General features: G+C 37.5%; 1 pseudogene; it reads right to left on the reverse strand.

Moving 5' to 3' along the window:
• Positions 1–21,966: 21,966 nt before the first annotated feature.
• LOC137236256 (non-canonical poly(A) RNA polymerase protein Trf4-1-like) lies at positions 21,967–23,670 on the reverse strand (annotated as a pseudogene).
• Between the last annotated feature and the right edge of the window lie 511 nt (positions 23,671–24,181).

Raw genomic sequence — 24,181 nt, forward strand, 5'->3', positions numbered from 1 at the left:
TTCTCGTGTAGCCTACATATTGCGTTTTTTTTTTAATTTGCTTACCGGGCTAAAGGTTAGCATGTTTAAAATACGTAAGTCGTTTTGTTCATCAAATTTAAGTAGATAACTCATCAGTTGTTTGCATCAGAGCGATAATTTTTGAGATAGTTATTAAAACTGTTTAAAGGTTGTCAAACGTTGTTTCTCGTTGTATATCCTTTAATTCTAGAGTTAAATTGATAAATAACGTGTACGAATTTGTTTAACGCATTTGTTTTGGTTACTCGACGTCTCCGTTCTCGTGTAGCCTACATATTGCGTTTTTTTTTTAATTTGCTTACCGGGCTAAAGGTTAGCATGTTTAAAATACGTAAGTCGTTTTGTTCAACAAATTTAAGTAGATAACTCATCAGTTGTTGGCATCAGAGCGATAATTTTTGAGATAGTTATTAAAACTGTTTAAAAGTTGTCAAACGTTGTTTCTCGTTGTATATCCTTTAATTCTAGAGTTAAATTGATAAATAACGTGTACGAATTTGTTTAACGCATTTGTTTTGGTTACTCGACGTCTCCGTTCTCGTGTAGCCTACATATTGCGTTTTTTTTTAATTTGCTTACCGGGCTAAAGGTTAGCATGTTTAAAATACGTAAGTCGTTTTGTTCATCAAATTTAAGTAGATAACTCATCAGTTGTTTGCATCAGAGCGACAATTTTTGAGATAGTTATTAAAACTGTTTAAAGGTTGTCAAACGTTGTTTCTCGTTGTATATCCTTTAATTCTAGAGTTAAATTGATAAATAACGTGTACGAATTTGTTTAACGCATTTGTTTTGGTTACTCGACGTCTCCGTTCTCGTGTAGCCTACATATTGCGTTTTTTTTTTAATTTGCTTACCTGGCTAAAGGTTAGCATGTTTAAAATACGTAAGTCGTTTTGTTCATCATATTTAAGTAGATAACTCATCAGTTGTTTGCATCAGAGCGATAATTTTTGAGATAGTTATTAAAACTGTTTAAAGGTTGTCAAACGTTGTTTCTCGTTGTATATCCTTTAATTCTAGAGTTAAATTGATAAATAACGTGTACGAATTTGTTTAACGCATTTGTTTTGGTTACTCGACGTCTCCGTTCTCGTGTAGCCTACATATTGCGTTTTTTTTTTAATTTGCTTACCGGGCTAAAGGTTAGCATGTTTAAAATACGTAAGTCGTTTTGTTCATCAAATTTAAGTAGATAACTCATCAGTTGTTTGCATCAGAGCGATAATTTTTGAGATAGTTATTAAAACTGTTTAAAAGTTGTCAAACGTTGTTTCTCGTTGTATATCCTTTAATTCTAGAGTTAAATTGATAAATAACGTGTACGAATTTGTTTAACGCATTTGTTTTGGTTACTCGACGTCTCCGTTCTCGTGTAGCCTACATATTGCGTTTTTTTTTTTAATTTGCTTACCGGGCTAAAGGTTAGCATGTTTAAAATACGTAAGTCGTTTTGTTCATCAAATTTAAGTAGATAACTCATCAGTTGTTTGCATCAGAGCGATAATTTTTGAGATAGTTATTAAAACTGTTTAAAACTTGTCAAACGTTGTTTCTCGTTGTATATCCTTTAATTCTAGAGTTAAATTGATAAATAACGTGTACGAATTTGTTTAACGCATTTGTTTTGGTTACTCGACGTCTCCGTTCTCGTGTAGCCTACATATTGCGTTTTTTTTTTAATTTGCTTACCGGGCTAAAGGTTAGCATGTTTAAAATACGTAAGTCGTTTTGTTCATCAAATTTAAGTAGATAACTCATCAGTTGTTTGCATCAGAGCGATAATTTTTGAGATAGTTATTAAAACTGTTTAAAAGTTGTCAAACGTTGTTTCTCGTTGTATATCCTTTAATTCTAGAGTTAAATTGATAAATAACGTGTACGAATTTGTTTAACGCATTTGTTTTGGTTACTCGACGTCTCCGTTCTCGTGTAGCCTACATATTGCGTTTTTTTTTTAATTTGCTTACCTGGCTAAAGGTTAGCATGTTTAAAATACGTAAGTCGTTTTGTTCATCAAATTTAAGTAGATAACTCATCAGTTGTTTGCATCAGAGCGATAATTTTTGAGATAGTTATTAAAACTGTTTAAAAGTTGTCAAACGTTGTTTCTCGTTGTATATCCTTTAATTCTAGAGTTAAATTGATAAATAACGTGTACGAATTTGTTTAACGCATTTGTTTTGGTTACTCGACGTCTCCGTTCTCGTGTAGCCTACATATTGCGTTTTTTTTTTAATTTGCTTACCGGGCTAAAGGTTAGCATGTTTAAAATACGTAAGTCGTTTTGTTCATCAAATTTAAGTAGATAACTCATCAGTTGTTTGCATCAGAGCGATAATTTTTGAGATAGTTATTAAAACTGTTTAAAGGTTGTCAAACGTTGTTTCTCGTTGTACATCCTTTAATTCTAGAGTTAAATTGATAAATAACATGTACGAATTTGTTTAACGCATTTGTTTTGGTTACTCGACGTCTCCGTTCTCGTGTAGCCTACATATTGCGTTTTTTTTTAAATTTGCTTACCGGGCTAAAGAATAGCATGTTTAAAATACGTAAGTCGTTTTGTTCATCAAATTTAAGTAGATAACTCATCAGTTGTTTGCATCAGAGCGATAATTTTTGAGATAGTTATTAAAACTGTTTAAAGGTTGTCAAACGTTGTTTCTCGTTGTATATCCTTTAATTCTAGAGTTAAATTGATAAATAACGTGTACGAATTTGTTTAACGCATTTGTTTTGGTTACTCGACGTCTCCGTTCTCGTTGTAGCCTACATATTGCGTTTTTTTTTTAATTTGCTTACCGGGCTAAAGGTTAGCATGTTTAAAATACGTAAGTCGTTTTGTTCATCATATTTAAGTAGATAACTCATCAGTTGTTTGCATCAGAGTGATAATTTTTGAGATAGTTATTAAAACTGTTTAAAGGTTGTCAAACGTTGTTTCTCGTTGTATATCCTTTAATTCTAGAGTTAAATTGATAAATAACGTGTACGAATTTGTTTAACGCATTTGTTTTGGTTACTCGACGTCTCCGTTCTCGTGTAGCCTACATATTGCGTTTTTTTTTAATTTGCTTACCTGGCTAAAGGTTAGCATGTTTAAAATACGTAAGTCGTTTTGTTCATCATATTTAAGTAGATAACTCATCAGTTGTTTGCATCAGAGCGATAATTTTTGAGATAGTTATTAAAACTGTTTAAAGGTTGTCAAACGTTGTTTCTCGTTGTATATACTTTAATTCTAGAGTTAAATTGATAAATAACGTGTACGAATTTGTTTAACGCATTTGTTTTGGTTACTCGACGTCTCCGTTCTCGTGTAGCCTACATATTGCGTTTTTTTTTTAATTTGCTTACCTGGCTAAAGGTTAGCATGTTTAAAATACGTAAGTCGTTTTGTTCATCATATTTAAGTAGATAACTCATCAGTTGTTTGCATCAGAGCGATAATTTTTGAGATAGTTATTAAAACTGTTTAAAGGTTGTCAAACGTTGTTTCTCGTTGTATATCCTTTAATTCTAGAGTTAAATTGATAAATAACGTGTACGAATTTGTTTAACGCATTTGTTTTGGTTACTCGACGTCTCCGTTCTCGTGTAGCCTACATATTGCGTTTTTTTTTTTAATTTGCTTACCGGGCTAAAGGTTAGCATGTTTAAAATACGTAAGTCGTTTTGTTCATCATATTTAAGTAGATAACTCATCAGTTGTTTGCATCAGAGCGATAATTTTTGAGATAGTTATTAAAACTGTTTAAAGGTTGTCAAACGTTGTTTCTCGTTGTATATACTTTAATTCTAGAGTTAAATTGATAAATAACGTGTACGAATTTGTTTAACGCATTTGTTTTGGTTACTCGACGTCTCCGTTCTCGTGTAGCCTACATATTGCGTTTTTTTTTTAATTTGCTTACCTGGCTAAAGGTTAGCATGTTTAAAATACGTAAGTCGTTTTGTTCATCATATTTAAGTAGATAACTCATCAGTTGTTTGCATCAGAGCGATAATTTTTTAGATAGTTATTAAAACTGTTTAAAGGTTGTCAAACGTTGTTTCTCGTTGTATATCCTTTAATTCTAGAGTTAAATTGATAAATAACGTGTACGAATTTGTTTAACGCATTTGTTTTGGTTACTCGACGTCTCCGTTCTCGTGTAGCCTACATATTGCGTTTTTTTTTTAATTTGCTTACCGGGCTAAAGGTTAGCATGTTTAAAATACGTAAGTCGTTTTGTTCATCAAATTTAAGTAGATAACTCATCAGTTGTTTGCATCAGAGCGATAATTTTTGAGATAGTTATTAAAACTGTTTAAAGGTTGTCAAACGTTGTTTCTCGTTGTATATCCTTTAATTCTAGAGTTAAATTGATAAATAACGTGTACAAATTTGTTTAACGCATTTGTTTTGGTTACTCGACGTCTCCGTTCTCGTGTAGCCTACATATTGCGTTTTTTTTTTAATTTGCTTACCGGGCTAAAAGTTAGCATGTTTAAAATACGTAAGTCGTTTTGTTCATCAAATTTAAGTAGATAACTCATCAGTTGTTTGCATCAGAGCGACAATTTTTGAGATAGTTATTAAAACTGTTTAAAGGTTGTCAAACGTTGTTTCTCGTTGTATATCCTTTAATTCTAGAGTTAAATTGATAAATAACGTGTACGAATTTGTTTAACGCATTTGTTTTGGTTACTCGACGTCTCCGTTCTCGTGTAGCCTACATATTGCGTTTTTTTTTTAATTTGCTTACCGGGCTAAAGGTTAGCATGTTTAAAATACGTAAGTCGTTTTGTTCATCAAATTTAAGTAGATAACTCATCAGTTGTTTGCATCAGAGCGATAATTTTTGAGATAGTTATTAAAACTGTTTAAAAGTTGTCAAACGTTGTTTCTCGTTGTATATCCTTTAATTCTAGAGTTAAATTGATAAATAACGTGTACGAATTTGTTTAACGCATTTGTTTTGGTTACTCGACGTCTCCGTTCTCGTGTAGCCTACATATTGCGTTTTTTTTTTAATTTGCTTACCTGGCTAAAGGTTAGCATGTTTAAAATACGTAAGTCGTTTTGTTCATCAAATTTAAGTAGATAACTCATCAGTTGTTTGCATCAGAGCGATAATTTTTGAGATAGTTATTAAAACTGTTTAAAGGTTGTCAAACGTTGTTTCTCGTTGTATATCCTTTAATTCTAGAGTTAAATTGATAAATAACGTGTACGAATTTGTTTAACGCATTTGTTTTGGTTACTCGACGTCTCCGTTCTCGTGTAGCCTACATATTGCGTTTTTTTTTTAATTTGCTTACCGGGCTAAAGGTTAGCATGTTTAAAATACGTAAGTCGTTTTGTTCAACAAATTTGAGTAGATAACTCAGCAGTTGTTTGCATCAGAGCGACAATTTTTGAGATAGTTATTAAAATTGTTTAAAGGTTGTCAAACGTTGTTTCTCGTTGTATATCCTTTAATTCTAGAGTTAAATTGATAAATAACGTGTACGAATTTGTTTACCGCATTTGTTTTGGTAACTCGACGTCTCCGTTCTCGTGTAGCCTACATATTGCGTTTTTTTTTTAATTTGCTTACCTGGCTAAAGGTTAGCATGTTTAAAATACGTAAGTCGTTTTGTTCATCATATTTAAGTGGATAACTCATCAGTTGTTTGCATCAGAGCGATAATTTTTGAGATAGTTATTAAAACTGTTTAAAGGTTGTCAAACGTTGTTTCTCGTTGTATATCCTTTAATTCTAGAGTTAAATTGATAAATAACGTGTACGAATTTGTTTAACGCATTTGTTTTGGTTACTCGACGTCTCCGTTCTCGTGTAGCCTACATATTGCGTTTTTTTTTAATTTGCTTACCTGGCTAAAGGTTAGCATGTTTAAAATACGTAAGTCGTTTTGTTCATCAAATTTAAGTAGATAACTCATCAGTTGTTTGCATCAGAGCGATAATTTTTGAGATAGTTATTAAAACTGTTTAAAGGTTGTCAAACGTTGTTTCTCGTTGTATATCCTTTAATTCTAGAGTTAAATTGATAAATAACGTGTACGAATTTGTTTAACGCATTTGTTTTGGTTACTCGACGTCTCCGTTCTCGTGTAGCCTACATATTGCGTTTTTTTTTTAATTTGCTTACCGGGCTAAAGGTTAGCATGTTTAAAATACGTAAGTCGTTGTGTTCATCAAATTTAAGTAGATAACTCATCAGTTGTTTGCATCAGAGCGATAATTTTTGAGATAGTTATTAAAACTGTTTAAAGGTTGTCAAACGTTGTTTCTCGTTGTATATCCTTTAATTCTAGAGTTAAATTGATAAATAACGTGTACGAATTTGTTTAACGCATTTGTTTTGGTTACTCGACGTCTCCGTTCTCGTGTAGCCTACATATTGCGTTTTTTTTTTAATTTGCTTACCGGGCTAAAGGTTAGCATGTTTAAAATACGTAAGTCGTTTTGTTCATCAAATTTAAGTAGATAACTCATCAGTTGTTTGCATCAGAGCGATAATTTTTGAGATAGTTATTAAAACTGTTTAAAGGTTGTCAAACGTTGTTTCTCGTTGTATATCCTTTAATTCTAGAGTTAAATTGATAAATAACGTGTACAAATTTGTTTAACGCATTTGTTTTGGTTACTCGACGTCTCCGTTCTCGTGTAGCCTACATATTGCGTTTTTTTTTTAATTTGCTTACCGGGCTAAAAGTTAGCATGTTTAAAATACGTAAGTCGTTTTGTTCATCAAATTTAAGTAGATAACTCATCAGTTGTTTGCATCAGAGCGACAATTTTTGAGATAGTTATTAAAACTGTTTAAAGGTTGTCAAACGTTGTTTCTCGTTGTATATCCTTTAATTCTAGAGTTAAATTGATAAATAACGTGTACGAATTTGTTTAACGCATTTGTTTTGGTTACTCGACGTCTCCGTTCTCGTGTAGCCTACATATTGCGTTTTTTTTTTAATTTGCTTGCCTGGCTAAAGGTTAGCATGTTTAAAATACGTAAGTCGTTTTGTTCATCATATTTAAGTAGATAACTCATCAGTTGTTTGCATCAGAGCGATAATTTTTGAGATAGTTATTAAAACTGTTTAAAGGTTGTCAAACGTTGTTTCTCGTTGTATATACTTTAATTCTAGAGTTAAATTGATAAATAACGTGTACGAATTTGTTTAACGCATTTGTTTTGGTTACTCGACGTCTCCGTTCTCGTGTAGCCTACATATTGCGTTTTTTTTTTTAATTTGCTTACCTGGCTAAAGGTTAGCATGTTTAAAATACGTAAGTCGTTTTGTTCATCAAATTTAAGTAGATAACTCATCAGTTGTTTGCATCAGAGCGATAATTTTTGAGATAGTTATTAAAACTGTTTAAAGGTTGTCAAACGTTGTTTCTCGTTGTATATCCTTTAATTCTAGAGTTAAATTGATAAATAACGTGTACGAATTTGTTTAACGCATTTGTTTTGGTTACTCGACGTCTCCGTTCTCGTGTAGCCTACATATTGCGTTTTTTTTTTAATTTGCTTACCGGGCTAAAGGTTAGCATGTTTAAAATACGTAAGTCGTTTTGTTCATCAAATTTAAGTAGATAACTCATCAGTTGTTTGCATCAGAGCGATAATTTTTGAGATAGTTATTAAAACTGTTTAAAGGTTGTCAAACGTTATTTCTCGTTGTATATCCTTTAATTCTAGAGTTAAATTGATAAATAACGTGTACGAATTTGTTTAACGCATTTGTTTTGGTTACTCGACGTCTCCGTTCTCGTGTAGCCTACATATTGCGTTTTTTTTTTAATTTGCTTACCGGGCTAAAGGTTAGCATGTTTAAAATACGTAAGTCGTTTTGTTCATCAAATTTAAGTAGATAACTCATCAGTTGTTTGCATCAGAGCGACAATTTTTGAGATAGTTATTAAAACTGTTTAAAGGTTGTCAAACGTTGTTTCTCGTTGTATATGCTTTAATTCTAGAGTTAAATTGATAAATAACGTGTACGAATTTGTTTAACGCATTTGTTTTGGTTACTCGACGTCTCCGTTCTCGTGTAGCCTACATATTGCGTTTTTTTTTTTAATTTGCTTACCGGGCTAAAGGTTAGCATGTTTAAAATACGTAAGTCGTTTTGTTCAACAAATTTGAGTAGATAACTCAGCAGTTGTTTGCATCAGAGCGACAATTTTTGAGATAGTTATTAAAATTGTTTAAAGGTTGTCAAACGTTGTTTCTCGTTGTATATCCTTTAATTCTAGAGTTAAATTGATAAATAACGTGTACGAATTTGTTTAACGCATTTGTTTTGGTTACTCGACGTCTCCGTTCTCGTGTAGCCTACATATTGCGTTTTTTTTTTAATTTGCTTACCTGGCTAAAGGTTAGCATGTTTAAAATACGTAAGTCGTTTATTCATCATATTTAAGTAGATAACTCATCAGTTGTTTGCATCAGAGCGATAATTTTTGAGATAGTTATTAAAACTGTTTAAAGGTTGTCAAACGTTGTTTCTCGTTGTATATCCTTTAATTCTAGAGTTAAATTGATAAATAACGTGTACGAATTTGTTTAACGCATTTGTTTTGGTTACTCGACGTCGCCGTTCTCGTGTAGCCTACATATTGCGTTTTTTTTTTAATTTGCTTACCTGGCTAAAGGTTAGCATGTTTAAAATACGTAAGTCGTTTTGTTCATCATATTTAAGTAGATAACTCATCAGTTGTTTGCATCAGAGCGATAATTTTTGAGATAGTTATTAAAACTGTTTAAAGGTTGTCAAACGTTGTTTCTCGTTGTATATCCTTTAATTCTAGAGTTAAATTGATAAATAACGTGTACGAATTTGTTTAACGCATTTGTTTTGGTTACTCGACGTCTCCGTTCTCGTGTAGCCTACATATTGCGTTTTTTTTTTTAATTTGCTTACCTGGCTAAAGGTTAGCATGTTTAAAATACGTAAGTCGTTTTGTTCATCAAATTTAAGTAGATAACTCATCAGTTGTTTGCATCAGAGCGATAATTTTTGAGATAGTTATTAAAACTGTTTAAAGGTTGTCAAACGTTGTTTCTCGTTGTATATCCTTTAATTCTAGAGTTAAATTGATAAATAACGTGTACGAATTTGTTTAACGCATTTGTTTTGGTTACTCGACGTCTCCGTTCTCGTGTAGCCTACATATTGCGTTTTTTTTTTAATTTGCTTACCTGGCTAAAGGTTAGCATGTTTAAAATACGTAAGTCGTTTTGTTCATCATATTTAAGTAGATAACTCATCAGTTGTTTGCATCAGAGCGATAATTTTTGAGATAGTTATTAAAACTGTTTAAAGGTTGTCAAACCTTGTTTCTCGTTGTATATCCTTTAATTCTAGAGTTAAATTGATAAATAACGTGTACGAATTTGTTTAACGCATTTGTTTTGGTTACTCGACGTCTCCGTTCTCGTGTAGCCTACATATTGCGTTTTTTTTTTAATTTGCTTACCTGGCTAAAGGTTAGCATGTTTAAAATACGTAAGTCGTTTTGTTCATCAAATTTAAGTAGATAACTCATCAGTTGTTTGCATCAGAGCGATAATTTTTGAGATAGTTATTAAAACTGTTTAAAGGTTGTCAAACGTTGTTTCTCGTTGTATATCCTTTAATTCTAGAGTTAAATTGATAAATAACGTGTACGAATTTGTTTAACGCATTTGTTTTGGTTACTCGACGTCTCCGTTCTCGTGTAGCCTACATATTGGGTTTTTTTTTTAATTTGCTTACCGGGCTAAAGGTTAGCATGTTTAAAATACGTAAGTCGTTTTGTTCATCATATTTAAGTAGATAACTCATCAGTTGTTTGCATCAGAGCGATAATTTTTGAGATAGTTATTAAAATTGTTTAAAGGTTGTCAAACGTTGTTTCTCGTTGTATATCCTTTAATTCTAGAGTTAAATTGATAAATAACGTGTACGAATTTGTTTAACGCATTTGTTTTGGTTACTCGACGTCTCCGTTCTCGTGTAGCCTACATATTGCTTTTTTTTTTTAATTTGCTTACCGGGCTAAAGGTTAGCATGTTTAAAATACGTAAGTCGTTTTGTTCATCATATTTAAGTAGATAACTCATCAGTTGTTTGCATCAGAGCGATAATTTTTGAGATAGTTATTAAAACTGTTTAAAGGTTGTCAAACGTTGTTTCTCGTTGTATATCCTTTAATTCTAGAGTTAAATTGATAAATAACGTGTACGAATTTGTTTAACGAATTTGTTTTGGTTACTCGACGTCTCCGTTCTCGTGTAGCCTACATATTGCGTTTTTTTTTTAATTTGCTTACCTGGCTAAAGGTTAGCATGTTTAAAATACGTAAGTCGTTTTGTTCATCAAATTTAAGTAGATAACTCATCAGTTGTTTGCATCAGAGCGATAATTTTTGAGATAGTTATTAAAACTGTTTAAAGGTTGTCAAACGTTGTTTCTCGTTGTATATCCTTTAATTCTAGAGTTAAATTGATAAATAACGTGTACGAATTTGTTTAACGCATTTGTTTTGGTTACTCGACGTCTCCGTTCTCGTGTAGCCTACATATTGGGTTTTTTTTTTTAATTTGCTTACCGGGCTAAAGGTTAGCATGTTTAGAATACGTAAGTCGTTTTGTTCATCATATTTAAGTAGATAACTCATCAGTTGTTTGCATCAGAGCGATAATTTTTGAGATAGTTATTAAAATTGTTTAAAGGTTGTCAAACGTTGTTTCTCGTTGTATATCCTTTAATTCTAGAGTTAAATTGATAAATAACGTGTACGAATTTGTTTAACGCATTTGTTTTGGTTACTCGACGTCTCCGTTCTCGTGTAGCCTACATATTGCTTTTTTTTTTTAATTTGCTTACCGGGCTAAAGGTTAGCATGTTTAAAATACGTAAGTCGTTTTGTTCATCATATTTAAGTAGATAACTCATCAGTTGTTTGCATCAGAGCGATAATTTTTGAGATAGTTATTAAAACTGTTTAAAGGTTGTCAAACGTTGTTTCTCGTTGTATATCCTTTAATTCTAGAGTTAAATTGATAAATAACGTGTACGAATTTGTTTAACGAATTTGTTTTGGTTACTCGACGTCTCCGTTCTCGTGTAGCCTACATATTGCTTTTTTTTTTTAATTTGCTTACCGGGCTAAAGGTTAGCATGTTTAAAATACGTAAGTCGTTTTGTTCATCAAATTTAAGTAGATAACTCATCAGTTGTTTGCAACAGAGCGATAATTTTTGAGATAGTTATTAAAACTGTTTAAAGGTTGTCAAACGTTGTTTCTCGTTGTATATCCTTTAATTCTAGAGTTAAATTGATAAATAACGTGTACGAATTTGTTTAACGCATTTGTTTTGGTTACTCGACGTCTCCGTTCTCGTGTAGCCTACATATTGCGTTTTTTTTTTAATTTGCTTACCTGGCTAAAGGTTAGCATGTTTAAAATACGTAAGTCGTTTTGTTCATCATATTTAAGTAGATAACTCATCAGTTGTTTGCATCAGAGCGATAATTTTTGAGATAGTTATTAAAACTGTTTAAAGGTTGTCAAACGTTGTTTCTCGTTGTATATCCTTTAATTCTAGAGTTAAATTGATAAATAACGTGTACGAATTTGTTTAACGCATTTGTTTTGGTTACTCGACGTCTCCGTTCTCGTGTAGCCTACATATTGCGTTTTTTTTTTAATTTGCTTACCGGGCTAAAGGTTAGCATGTTTAAAATACGTAAGTCGTTTTGTTCAACAAATTTGAGTAGATAACTCAGCAGTTGTTTGCATGAGAGCGACAATTTTTGAGATAGTTATTAAAACTGTTTAAAGGTTGTCAAACGTTGTTTCTCGTTGTATATCCTTTAATTCTAGAGTTAAATTGATAAATAACGTGTACGAATTTGTTTAACGCATTTGTTTTGGTTACTCGACGTCTCCGTTCTCGTGTAGCCTACATATTGCGTTTTTTTTTAATTTGCTTACCGGGCTAAAGGTTAGCATGTTTAAAATACGTAAGTCGTTTTGTTCATCATATTTAAGTAGATAACTCATCAGTTGTTTGCATCAGAGCGATAATTTTTGAGATAGTTATTAAAACTGTTTAAAGGTTGTCAAACGTTGTTTCTCGTTGTATATCCTTTAATTCTAGAGTTAAATTGATAAATAACGTGTACGAATTTGTTTAACGCATTTGTTTTGGTTACTCGACGTCTCCGTTCTCGTGTAGCCTACATATTGCGTTTTTTTTTTAATTTGCTTACCTGGCTAAAGGTTAGCATGTTTAAAATACGTAAGTCGTTTTGTTCATCATATTTAAGTAGATAACTCATCAGTTGTTTGCATCAGAGCGATAATTTTTGAGATAGTTATTAAAACTGTTTAAAGGTTGTCAAACGTTGTTTCTCGTTGTATATCCTTTAATTCTAGAGTTAAATTGATAAATAACGTGTACGAATTTGTTTAACGCATTTGTTTTGGTTACTCGACGTCTCCGTTCTCGTGTAGCCTACATATTGCGTTTTTTTTTTTAATTTGCTTACCGGGCTAAAGGTTAGCATGTTTAAAATACGTAAGTCGTTTTGTTCATCATATTTAAGTAGATAACTCATCAGTTGTTTGTATCAGAGCGATAATTTTTGAGATAGTTATTAAAACTGTTTAAAGGTTGTCAAACGTTGTTTCTCGTTGTATATCCTTTAATTCTAGAGTGTTTAGGCAGGATGCCTAACTTTTTCCGCATCTGTCTGCGATCCCCCCAATGCAACCCTGCGAATCGATACTCGATACTCGAATTAATTTGTAACCACCCACACCCTCACCGCCACATGCATGTGCATGCATGTACATGTACGTGTATGTGTGTTTTTTTGTCAGCACTCATGCATATGCATGTCGGGGTTGATGTGTGGGTGCCTTCCCCTCCAAAACGGAGGATTTTGCGGGTCAACGGTTGTAGCTTGCTATACAACCGGTCTCTTTGATTTCAACAGCCGTACCATACGCATCTGCCGCTAGCGATCTCTGCCGTGTTCCAGCATATTCAGGTAATATTGTAACAAGTTTATTCTACCTCTACCCAATAAAGTGCATTTTTATAACGAGGAAACTCCTCCCGTGTTCTTCTTTCTTTTCTATTGAGTGAATCATCCATTGAGCGAGATCGACCCTTGTGCGCCTACCCACTGCCGGTTTACGACGCACTCAGGCCGAACATTTGGTCCTTCTCACCAGGAATTAGAACAGAGCGCCTATATACAGTCCACATCCACACAAAATCTTCTATATACACTTTGATGGTCAAATTCTTTTAAGAAGCTGAAATACACGTTTGGTGGTACACTTTGGTGGTAAAATTCTTTTGGTGACATTAAAATCATAGCTGATCGCACACACTTAAAAATTCCTCATAAAAAATTTATCCGGGAAAAAAGTATTATTTTCACATCAGCGTCAATCACTGAGCAATAGACAGCGAGCGGAAGCCACTGCAAGACATCAAGCCATCTTACCACATAAGCACCACTATACAAATCGCCATAAAAAGCCAGAGTAAGTGCAATATTTCTTGCCACATTTTTTTGGTTGGTTAAAAACAATAAATAAAAAGTGCGAAAAATCATTTAAAGTGCCATACGTGATTGTCGTTAACCGCGAAAAGTGTGAAAAAACTGTGTAGTGCCAAAAAAGAAAATAAGTGCAAACGCGTTGCATTAACGTCGGTTAAGATTCCTTGTGACTATCTGGTCTGTCCCCCCACCAGCGGTAAGGCTCTCCAGACACAGCACAGGGAAGAGGTGCACATAACCTCACTTTCACAAAAATTTCACGCCATTTGACTGCGGCAAAATTTAATTTCTTTTGCGTCACTAATTTCCTTAATCAATCTTGTTACACAGTTTTTTGTTCTTTGTTGCATAAGATCTATTTCACGATTTCACACTTTTCGTCGAGTTTTATATCAACGCGCGCACTTAATAAAATTAAAGATTGAATTGGCGAGTGGCCCCCTTTTGCCTCACACAGTACACATTGGTATTACTCCCCCTGCTCTCTGTCTGACAGCACAAATAATCTGCAAATTTATTTACACACACCGATACATACATACTTATATATACGTGCGGGTGGCAATAGGTTACACCATTACCTATCTTCACTTTTGAGAAAATATCAGACAAGTCGGCCAAATCTAAAATAAATAAATAAAAGCGACTTTTCAAAGCATTGTTTCCTTTTTTGTTCAAAGAATTAATTTGTTTTTAGTTGGGTAGGAATAATTTGTTGAGAAAATGGAAAATTATGTCCGATCAGCTGAGTTAATCTCAGAGTTTGAACAGCAGTACAGCCTTATTCCAGAGGAAAGTCATAACAAGCACACTCTTGCGATACAGCAAGAAGAGTTGCGCTCCTTATGGAAGAAGGTTAAGTCTGTGTTTGACTCACTGATGGGATCAGAAGATGTCGACGCAAATGATGTGTTGGCCATCCGGAAAAAGCATATGACTACCTACTCAATATATATGCGATGCTTATCCGCAGTATCTGCTGAGGCAGAGAAATTTAAAAAGGTAGAAAATATTGCTATCTCTGAGCAAGCACCCCCAGCCGCACCTCGCGGGCATAAGATCCGCCTCCCTCCTTGCGACACGGAGATTTTCAAAGGTGACTACTTGTCATGGCCAACCTTTCGCGACCTGTTCACTGCTATATACATAAATAATTCCGACCTACAGGGGGTGGAAAAACTATTCCATCTGAACAATAAGACACACGGCGAGGCCAAAGATATTGTAAAAAAATGCCCTCTAACAAATGATGGGTTCGATATGGCCTGGAAAAACCTGTGCGAAAGGTATGAAAACAAGCGTATACTAGTCAACACGCAATTACAAATTCTGTTTAATTTAAAGAAGGTAGAGAGTGAGTGTGGTAGTGCGCTAAAGAAATTACATAGCGATATAAACAATTGTCTATCGTCCCTCAAGTGTCACAAAATCGACACATCCAATTGGGATGCAATACTAACATATTTGTGTTCGACAAAACTACCGGAAAGTACCTTGGCTCTATGGGAACAAAGCATAGACCATAAAATGGACATATCTAAATGGGAAGATATGGACAAATTTCTATCAAATAGGTTTCAGACACTCGAAACAGTGTCTAGCTTCACCGGCACTAACGCCCAAAAGGGACAAAAGCCAGCCAATACTCGGCATACAACCGAAACCCCCATAAAACGACTTGGTGCCTTCCAAACGAAGGTATCAAAACCGACCTCCAAATCGACATCAAGAGTTTTTTGTAAAATGTGCAAAGCTGAACACAGGTTACGGAATTGTCCCCGATTCTGTGATCTGACCCCAGTGGAGAGAATCAACTTCATCAAATCCACGGGGGGATGCCTGAACTGCTTATCCCCAGGACACACTGTGACGAGGTGTACCAGTTCGTACAACTGTGCCAAATGCCACTCTCGTCACCACACACTCCTGCATGCGGATACAGTTCAGCAAACTACGAGGCGCAATCCTTTCAAAGATGCGGATAATATCCCAACAACTTCGGCACAAGCACAACGAAGACAGGAATCGGGGCAACCAAACTCTTCTGCGAACCAGAATGTAAATTCCTGTCATGCTAATTCCAGCACAGGCGTGCTATTAGGAACTGCTCGCGTACACATTCACCATAATGGTACCGACTTCTCAGCGCGGGCATTAATTGATTCAGGGTCTGAATGCTCCTTTATAACTGAAAGACTGAAACGCAGGATCAATTTGCCAGCGAGAAAAATGCATGCCCATGTTTCGGGCATCACAAATGCGGTGTCAGCTCAGGTGAAAGAAGCATCCAACATCGAATTACGTTCACCAGTGGATCCCTGCTTCAGCCTGACTACACCCGTACTAGTTCTAGCGAAACTCACGGGGAATCTTCCATCCTGCCATATCAACGCAATGACTATGCAGGCATTCCCAGACTTAGTTTTGGCAGACAAGAGATTCTACGTCAACGAAGACGTAGACCTCATACTTGGCGGAGACATATATCCCCAAATTATAATGAGCGGTATAAAGAAGAATGTGCTAAACACACTCTTAGCCCAAGAGACAGTGTTCGGTTGGATAATCACCGGTCGTATCGAAGCACCGAATCCAACGAAGAGCATTATGTCTTTTTACAACGAGGTTGCGTTAGACAACCAACTCAAAGCGTTCTGGGAGGTAGAAAATGTATCAAAAAACAAAATATTAACTGAAGATGAAAGGTATTGCGAAAAATTATTTAAAGAAACAACGAAACGTGATGAAGATGGAAGGTACACCGTATCACTACCATTCAGGCAGGATTACCCTAATAACATTAATTTGGGACCGTCCCTGAAACGCGCATGCTCTCAATTCTTCCGGAATGAGGGGCGACTAATAAAAAATCCAGATTTAGGGAAAGAATATGTTCGAGTATTGTCAGAATATGATACGCTCGGCCATATGAGAAAATTAAAAAAGAACATCCCATCCGACGATTCGGATCATTACTTCCTGCCCCACCACGCCGTTGTAAAAGCAGAAAGTACAACCACCAAGGTACGCGTAGTATTTAACGCCTCGAGCCCTACGGCCAACGGCAATAGCTTAAACGATATTCTCCTCCCAGGCCCAGTTCTACAAGCCGATCTACCCATACTTATCTTACGATGGAGACTATACCGCTTCGTATTCAATAGCGACATCGAAAAGATGTATCGACAAATTTGGGTGAACGAAAATCACACCAAATTTCAACGTATTGTGCATCGCACTTCCCCGAATGACCCTATTAGTCTTTACGAATTAAAGACGGTTACCTTCGGAGTGAATTGCGCTCCATATCTCGCGATAAGAACGCTCCTACAACTAGCAGACGACGTCTCAAACTCGCACCCTACAGCGGCTAGCATACTGCGAGAATACATGTATGTAGATGATGTGTTAGCGGGTGGACATACGATCACATCGACTATTAAAGCCAGAGATGAAATTCGTCAAGTCCTACAATCAGCGGGCTTTCCACTTCGCAAATGGACCTCCAACTCAGAGGACATTCTAAGGGACATCCCCAAAGCAGACCTGCTCAATGAAAACTTCCTGGCGTTCGAAGATACCAGTTCAGTGAAAGCATTAGGTATTCGATGGAATGCCCACTCCGATTTATTTTATTTTAAAGCAGGGACGCTGGACAACCCGGAAAACATTACGAAGAGAGCAGTCCTATCTGCTATAGCCAAACTTTTCGATCCTTTAGGCTGGCTTGCGCCAGTGGTTATTGTGGCAAAAATACTTATGCAGAGTATTTGGCTAGAAGGCACCGCTTGGGACGAACCAGTATCGACCAGTACGTTGGAACAATGGAGAACTTTCACCGACCAATACCATGAGATCGATAGAATCAGGATACCTAGATGGGTCAACTTCTCTCCAGGAACCGACATCGAAATTCATGGATTTTGTGACGCATCCGAAAAGGCTTATGCAGCAGCCGTTTACGTGCGTGTCAAAACGGATGTTGATGTCTGCACAAACCTGCTTCTATCTAAAACGCGAGTAGCCCCAGTGAAAACTCTCTCTCTCCCACGTCTGGAACTTTGCGGAGCTGTGCTGTTAGCGGAAATCACCGAATCACTTTTCAGGAACCTCAAATTGGGACCAGTGAAAGTGCACCTTTGGACGGATTCAACTATCGTCCTCGCATGGATAAGGAAACCGCCGTGTTCCTGGTCCACTTTCGTCGCACATCGGATCACCAAGATCATCGACATGGTCGGAAATAAGGACTGGTTGCATGTAAACTCAGAATCTAACCCAGCAGATTTAGGTAGCAGAGGATTACCTGCGTCTGAATTGGTCAACAATTCGTTGTGGTGGCAGGGACCTTCTTGGCTGCAAGAAGACACTTCCCAATGGCCAGCACAAGAAAGTGACTACATCACCTCCGTAGAGGAAAAGAGGGCGAAGACCTGCGCAACAACAACAGTAAATACTATCGATGTTCTTCAACGCTTTTCAGACCTACCTAGGGCTTTACGGGTGCTCTCATACGTAATGAGGTTCTACCGAAGAACTCACCCCAAAACAAAAAAATCATTTCAGGTCGAGTCACCTTTAATCTCTCCTGATGAGATCAAATCAGTAACCCAAATCTTAATTAAAATCTATCAGAAACAACATTATAGTTCCGAATATAATGATCTAAAGGCCGGAAAACCAATTGGAGGGAAAAGTGTAATACTCTCACTTAATCCCTACTTAGACCAAGATGGCATCATTCGGGTAGGAGGGCGACTCGGGGCGTCAAGGGACTTAGCTTTTACTGAACGCCACCCAATCCTCCTCCCATACAACTGTCGGTTATCCCGGCTGACAGTCCTAATGTTTCATCAACAAAGTTTGCATGGGGAGAACCAACTCATGTTGCGTCTGATACGCACCCAATACTGGATACCTAACATCAAAACTATGATTAGGGCTACAATTCACAATTGCAAAGTTTGCACTGTACACCGAAAGCGTGCTCAGACCCAACTTATGGGTACTCTCCCTCGCGAACGCACGACATTCAGCCGTGCATTCACGAATACTGGAGTCGACTTTGCCGGACCCTTCGACATTAAAAGTTACCGCGGCAGAGGGTGTCGACTATCCAAAGGCTATGTCTGCCTTTTCGTGTGTTTTTCCACACGAGCGATTCATCTGGAGGCCACTACTGACCTCAGCACCCCATCATTTCTTGCGGCTTTTGCCCGTTTTATATCTAGACGCGGATGTCCCAAAAACGTCTACTCCGACAACGGTACAAACTTTGTCGGAGCTTCACGATCCCTACGATCGGAATTCAAAACTTTCATGGCACAAGCCCGAGACAATGCTGTCTCGAAGTACAGCCACCAGTCACTCACTTGGCATTTCATCCCTGCGGGCGCTCCCCACATGGGAGGGCTGTGGGAGGCTGGAGTGAAAAGCTTCAAAAGCCACTTCAAAAAGATAGCCTCACCACACAAATTTACATTCGAGGAATTCCATACACTCTTGTGCCGCATCGAGGCATGCCTGAACTCGCGGCCGCTCAGCCCGGCATCCAATGACCCAACGGACCTTGAGCCGCTTACTCCAGGTCATTTCCTCACTGGCAGCCATCTACTGGCTCCGCCAGAGCCGGATGCTAGTGAGAGCCCTGCCTCGATGATCAATCGGTGGCAGAAACTCAAAGCCCTCCATCACACTTTCTGCAAGCGATGGAAAACCGAATATCTATCCGAACTTCAAAAAAGAGTGAAGTGGAAGCATCCCAAACAAAATATCAAAGTGGGAGATCTCGCTGTCCTCAAAGAGGACCACTTATCTCCCAACGAATGGAGGTTAGGTCGAGTTGTCAACGTACACCCCGGCGAAGATGACCGAGTACGCGTAGTCGACCTCAAAACCGAGAAGGGTCAAGTCAGACGACCTTTGGTCAAACTGATCCTTCTTCCAACGGAAGAGACGGATTGCGAGAAGGCTAAGTGCTCCTCCTAACAATCCCTCCATTCCTCCATACCCCTCCCTTCAAAAAAAAATCAAACCCAGCTCTCGTTCACCCGGAACGAGGCCCACCAACTATCCTAATCAGATCGCCCATCTACCACAACACTATTTCCCCCGACTACCTACAATTAGAGGCCCACGGTTAGTGATAGCATCGAAAGCATCTTAAGGAACCCACGTCTTCGTGTCTCTCTATCCCTAAGCTTGTGTTTCTCCCGAGCCATATATTATCATCAACCCCCCGGTCTCGTGAGGGTGCGAGTCTACCGGAGGGGAAACCTAAGGCGTACTACGCGATGGCAATGGGGAAAGGGAGCTCGGGACATAAAGACGCGTTCAACCACGCGCCGTGATGCCCCGCTATCCCTAAGCTTGCGTCGCTCCCGAGGCCCTAATTATAATCAACCACCCCGGTCTCGTGATGGTGCGAGTCTACCGGAGGGCGATCCTACATCTTATTTTTCTCTTTTTTTTCTACCCCCGGTCTCGTCGTGTCGAGTCTGCCGGAGGGAATCCTACACCTGACTACTGTTGGGCAATGGGGAAAGGGAGCGAGATGCACGAAGACGCGGGAAAGCTTACAAAAAGCTCGCAAAAAAAAAAAAAAACATTTTTTTTCGATCTAAGTTTTTTTTAACAAGACTAACCGGGGGCCCCCTGAACAGAAAACCCCATAATTCACTCGCTCACACAAAGCGAGGACACCAGAAAACATCCCATTCACTCATTCTCCCAGAACGAGGACACCAGAAAAAACCTACCGCAGAAGGGCGAACCGATCTGCCACAGAATCTAAGGGCGTTCGGCCCATTATCTATATTTTTTAAAGGGAAAGATTCCACAAGTCAACCCAAATTCACTCGCTCCCCGAGCGAGGACACCAGAACCCTAATACAGACCCACGGTCTACCCCAGAAAGCAGATGCACTCAGCCAAAGGCATGAGGCCAACAAAAGTTTTTGTCCAAGGGGTAGGGACAGCCATATTTAAATATGTATTCATATCCCTTTACAAAAAAGATAACAATAATAAACTTGTAAATGCCAACAGGTTTAGGAAGAGAGTCTTAAATTTCTGGTCGATGTTTTGTGAATCGATAAAGAGTCATGTGGGTTTGCACTTTCTCGAGCCGGAACATTCACCTCTCGAACGCTTCCATGAATACTTGACGGACAAGAACTCTCCGAAATTTCAGACTAAAAGGGTGATTACTCCCTGTGTAGCAGGACAGCACAAAAGCTTGGAATCTAAAGTTCTAAGACGAATTGGAATTTTTGAATAAAAGTCCAACGCGCGGCATTTTCTAAACAATTTCTGAAAGAGTGACAAACCCAACATGACCTTATCAATCACGAAATGTTCAGTAGAAACCGAATCATTTCCCCGCAACATATTGGCACTGGCAAAACCATTATCACTACTACTAGACTACTAGATTCTTCCCGCTTACTGGATTACGAATGGGAATTTCAAAACCCCAATCAAAAACGGAATCGTTTCGTAATTTCACATAAAAAAAAAAAATTTGGAAGTGGGAAAAGGTTCCCTAACCTTGAGCAGTATCCGGCACCCCTTACCACTGGTGGGGGGAAGTGCCGGACTTACAAAAGGTCGTTGAAAGCGGGAGGGCATCCCACCGGGTGGATGCTCCCCTTACCTCGAACAGTATCTGATACCCCTTACCTCTGGTGGGGGGAAGTGTCAGACTTGAGCGAGGCCCTAACTAACAAAACCAAACACATCACGCAGTATCTGCCACCCCTTACCACTGGTGGGGGGAAGTAGCAGACTGACGCAACGTTTTCCCTACCTGACGCAATCTCAACGTCAAAAAATATTCTTCAGTATTCTTCTAAACCAGCCCATGTATTCCTTTCAATAAAACCTTTAACAACACCCCATATCGACTTTTTACCTTTGACTTGATCATGCACTGACAGCATTGTATGATCATCAACAGTTCTTACAAGGCAATAGTGCATTTAGACATTGAAACTATCGGCATATGGAATGCCAGCATTAACACTAGTTACACCTATGGAATACAATTCACCCGTTTCACGCATCTCTTGGTTTTCAGTCACCTGTCCCGCGGAAGCCAATAATTGCACAGTTAAATAAATAGTACGTGTCTTCTTTCCTTCATTATTGGTTAATCAATCGTTGAAAGACATATTTTCAGTTTTCCGCGCTGCATGAAATTCCAAAAAGAATATCGATTTTGAAAAAAAAAAAAAATCATGCGAAATAGCGTATCGACATTAATTGCAAGCATTGTCCGTTCTAATTGTCGGCCTTCATGTGTTGATGAGCATTCAGCTGTCACAATAAATGGAACAATGTATCGCAAGTGAAAGCACTACGCACATTCGCGCGTACTAAATCTCACACAGAACAAAATACCAATTTTTTCTGTTGATGCTGTTGCTGTTGTAATGCTGGATGCATATGCTGATGCTGTTGCAATGGGGGTGTGATAACGCCAGGTGGTAGTATAGACGGAATGAACTTAACGGCACTGGTATTTCTGGGCGTACTCGGTACAATAAGATGCTCAAAATGTTCACGTATCCACTCACGGTAGTCAATTACATCATCGGTTACCCGTATTATTCGTCCTAGGATGGTACGCTCAGCGCAATTACTACCGTATTCGTTGAGTGGACTCACAGCATTCGCCAACAACGTATATGCATATTCAAATGCTTGTTTTACCTGTCATGCACCATAGGAGCTACGTCCAATATCATTACCCGGCGTCAGTGGATCTTCCATACATAATAATGATGGACGATGTCCGTCAATCATTTCACGTTGCAGGTCTTCTTTTGGTAAATAACGTCCGCCATTCTTTATCGAAATGCCAATTTTCATATAATTGAACTTACGCCCATAAAATTCAAAAAAAAAAAGCTCCAACAACAGTACACCTAAATTGGCCTTATCATGGTCTATTCGATGCGGATGTAATTGTAGGAAACTTATACACATTAATATTAATGAGTAAGAGGAAATGCCACCGGTAGGAACTTCATTGAGATCGCGCTGTAACAAAAATTGCTTCAGCGTGAGCACCAGTTTCGCTAACACTGGATAATCTTGTTTAAATTTCTTAACTAGTTCGGCCGAGTGTACACCCGATTGCATATTAAAGGATATATCTACTCTTACTTGCGATTCACGATCTGTGAGCTTTATGATGGGCACAGACGCTTTGTCAAGTACGCGCACTGAATGTGGTTCGGCAATTCCGCGCGCAATCAGTGCTGTTTCGGGAGTTCGCAGTGGGGCCTTTTCCCATAGTCCTAACACAACTAAATCAATATCCGATGTGGGCAGAAATAGGCCCGTACGAAATGAGCCAAATATTTCCACAACCGCTTTCGGCCAGATTGAGTGTACCACCGCTTCTAGGTGCTGTACCACTTCATTGCGTATAGCATGCTCGGTGGGCGTGGGCAATACATAATTATAAAATTGTTCGATTTCCTGATGTAAACCAACAATTCCGCGTCCATATTCAAAACTTGGCACTCGCCAGGGGCAAACTTTGTACTTTACTACTAATTTATCCATATATCTGCTGAGGTTAAATGTGCTTACCTTAATATCTACCATACGTCCAATTTTCCTACGTGATGGATTATAATAACTTGGCCGATCGTGAGATGGCATTTTTGTATTGATTGTTGTATCACCTACACCACCACCACCAACTGGTGTTGTTGCAGCTGTTGTAATATAGTCGTTGTTTGGTGTTGCATCGATTGAGTTGTTGCTGGGTGTATTACCACTACTATTTGTGCCACTACTACAGTTATTATTATTATTATTATGATTGTATATTGAATTTCGCAATCTTACGTTACCAACCTGCTGTAGAAGTAAGTGTAGAGAATCCCGATCCCGTGCACTTAAAGATGCGCCGTTTAATTTACTATTACCACCACTATGTAATTGTTGTAATTGTTGACTTTGTTGTTCTAACAATTTGCTCATATCATGCGCTGTGGTCTCCCAAATTTTACACCATGTGCGTAATGCTGGACCCTCCTGTTCCTCTTGAAACCAGCCAACAAAAGGATCCATTCAAAACAGTCTTCCTTCTCACAGAACAGAAATCGTATTGGCGCGCAATCCAACCAAAGATTTCGCGTCGTCGTCCACTTGCGAAAGATTGCGCGTGAAAAACACCTATTATTTTATTAGTAGATGTGTGAGTACCATTCTGCGTAACGAAATTGTCGTATCATCGCAGTTTGCCAGTGAACCACCCGACCATCTGTGCGTTTAATTTTAACGCTTTGTCCAACTGTAATGAATTCCATTGTAGTGGGAGTTGTAGCTGTGAACCTGAAATGAAATAAAAGAATAAAAAATTAGGAAAACTTACAAAAGAATAAAAAAGGGAACGATACATCAAACCCATCCATTGTCCTAAATCTCCATCACCAGTCACCTGAAAAATAGAAGGAAACGAATTAAAAATCTGAAATATCCTAAGAAATATTTATTTCAGTAAAATTATTGAAAAATAGTTTACCACTTACCTTTTCGTTCAGCAATGCGTAAAATTCCACATGAATTGAAGCAAAAACGG

This window comes from Eurosta solidaginis, unplaced genomic scaffold (assembly GCF_040869045.1).
Source record: "Eurosta solidaginis isolate ZX-2024a unplaced genomic scaffold, ASM4086904v1 ctg00001529.1, whole genome shotgun sequence".
NCBI lineage: Eukaryota > Metazoa > Arthropoda > Insecta > Diptera > Tephritidae > Eurosta > Eurosta solidaginis.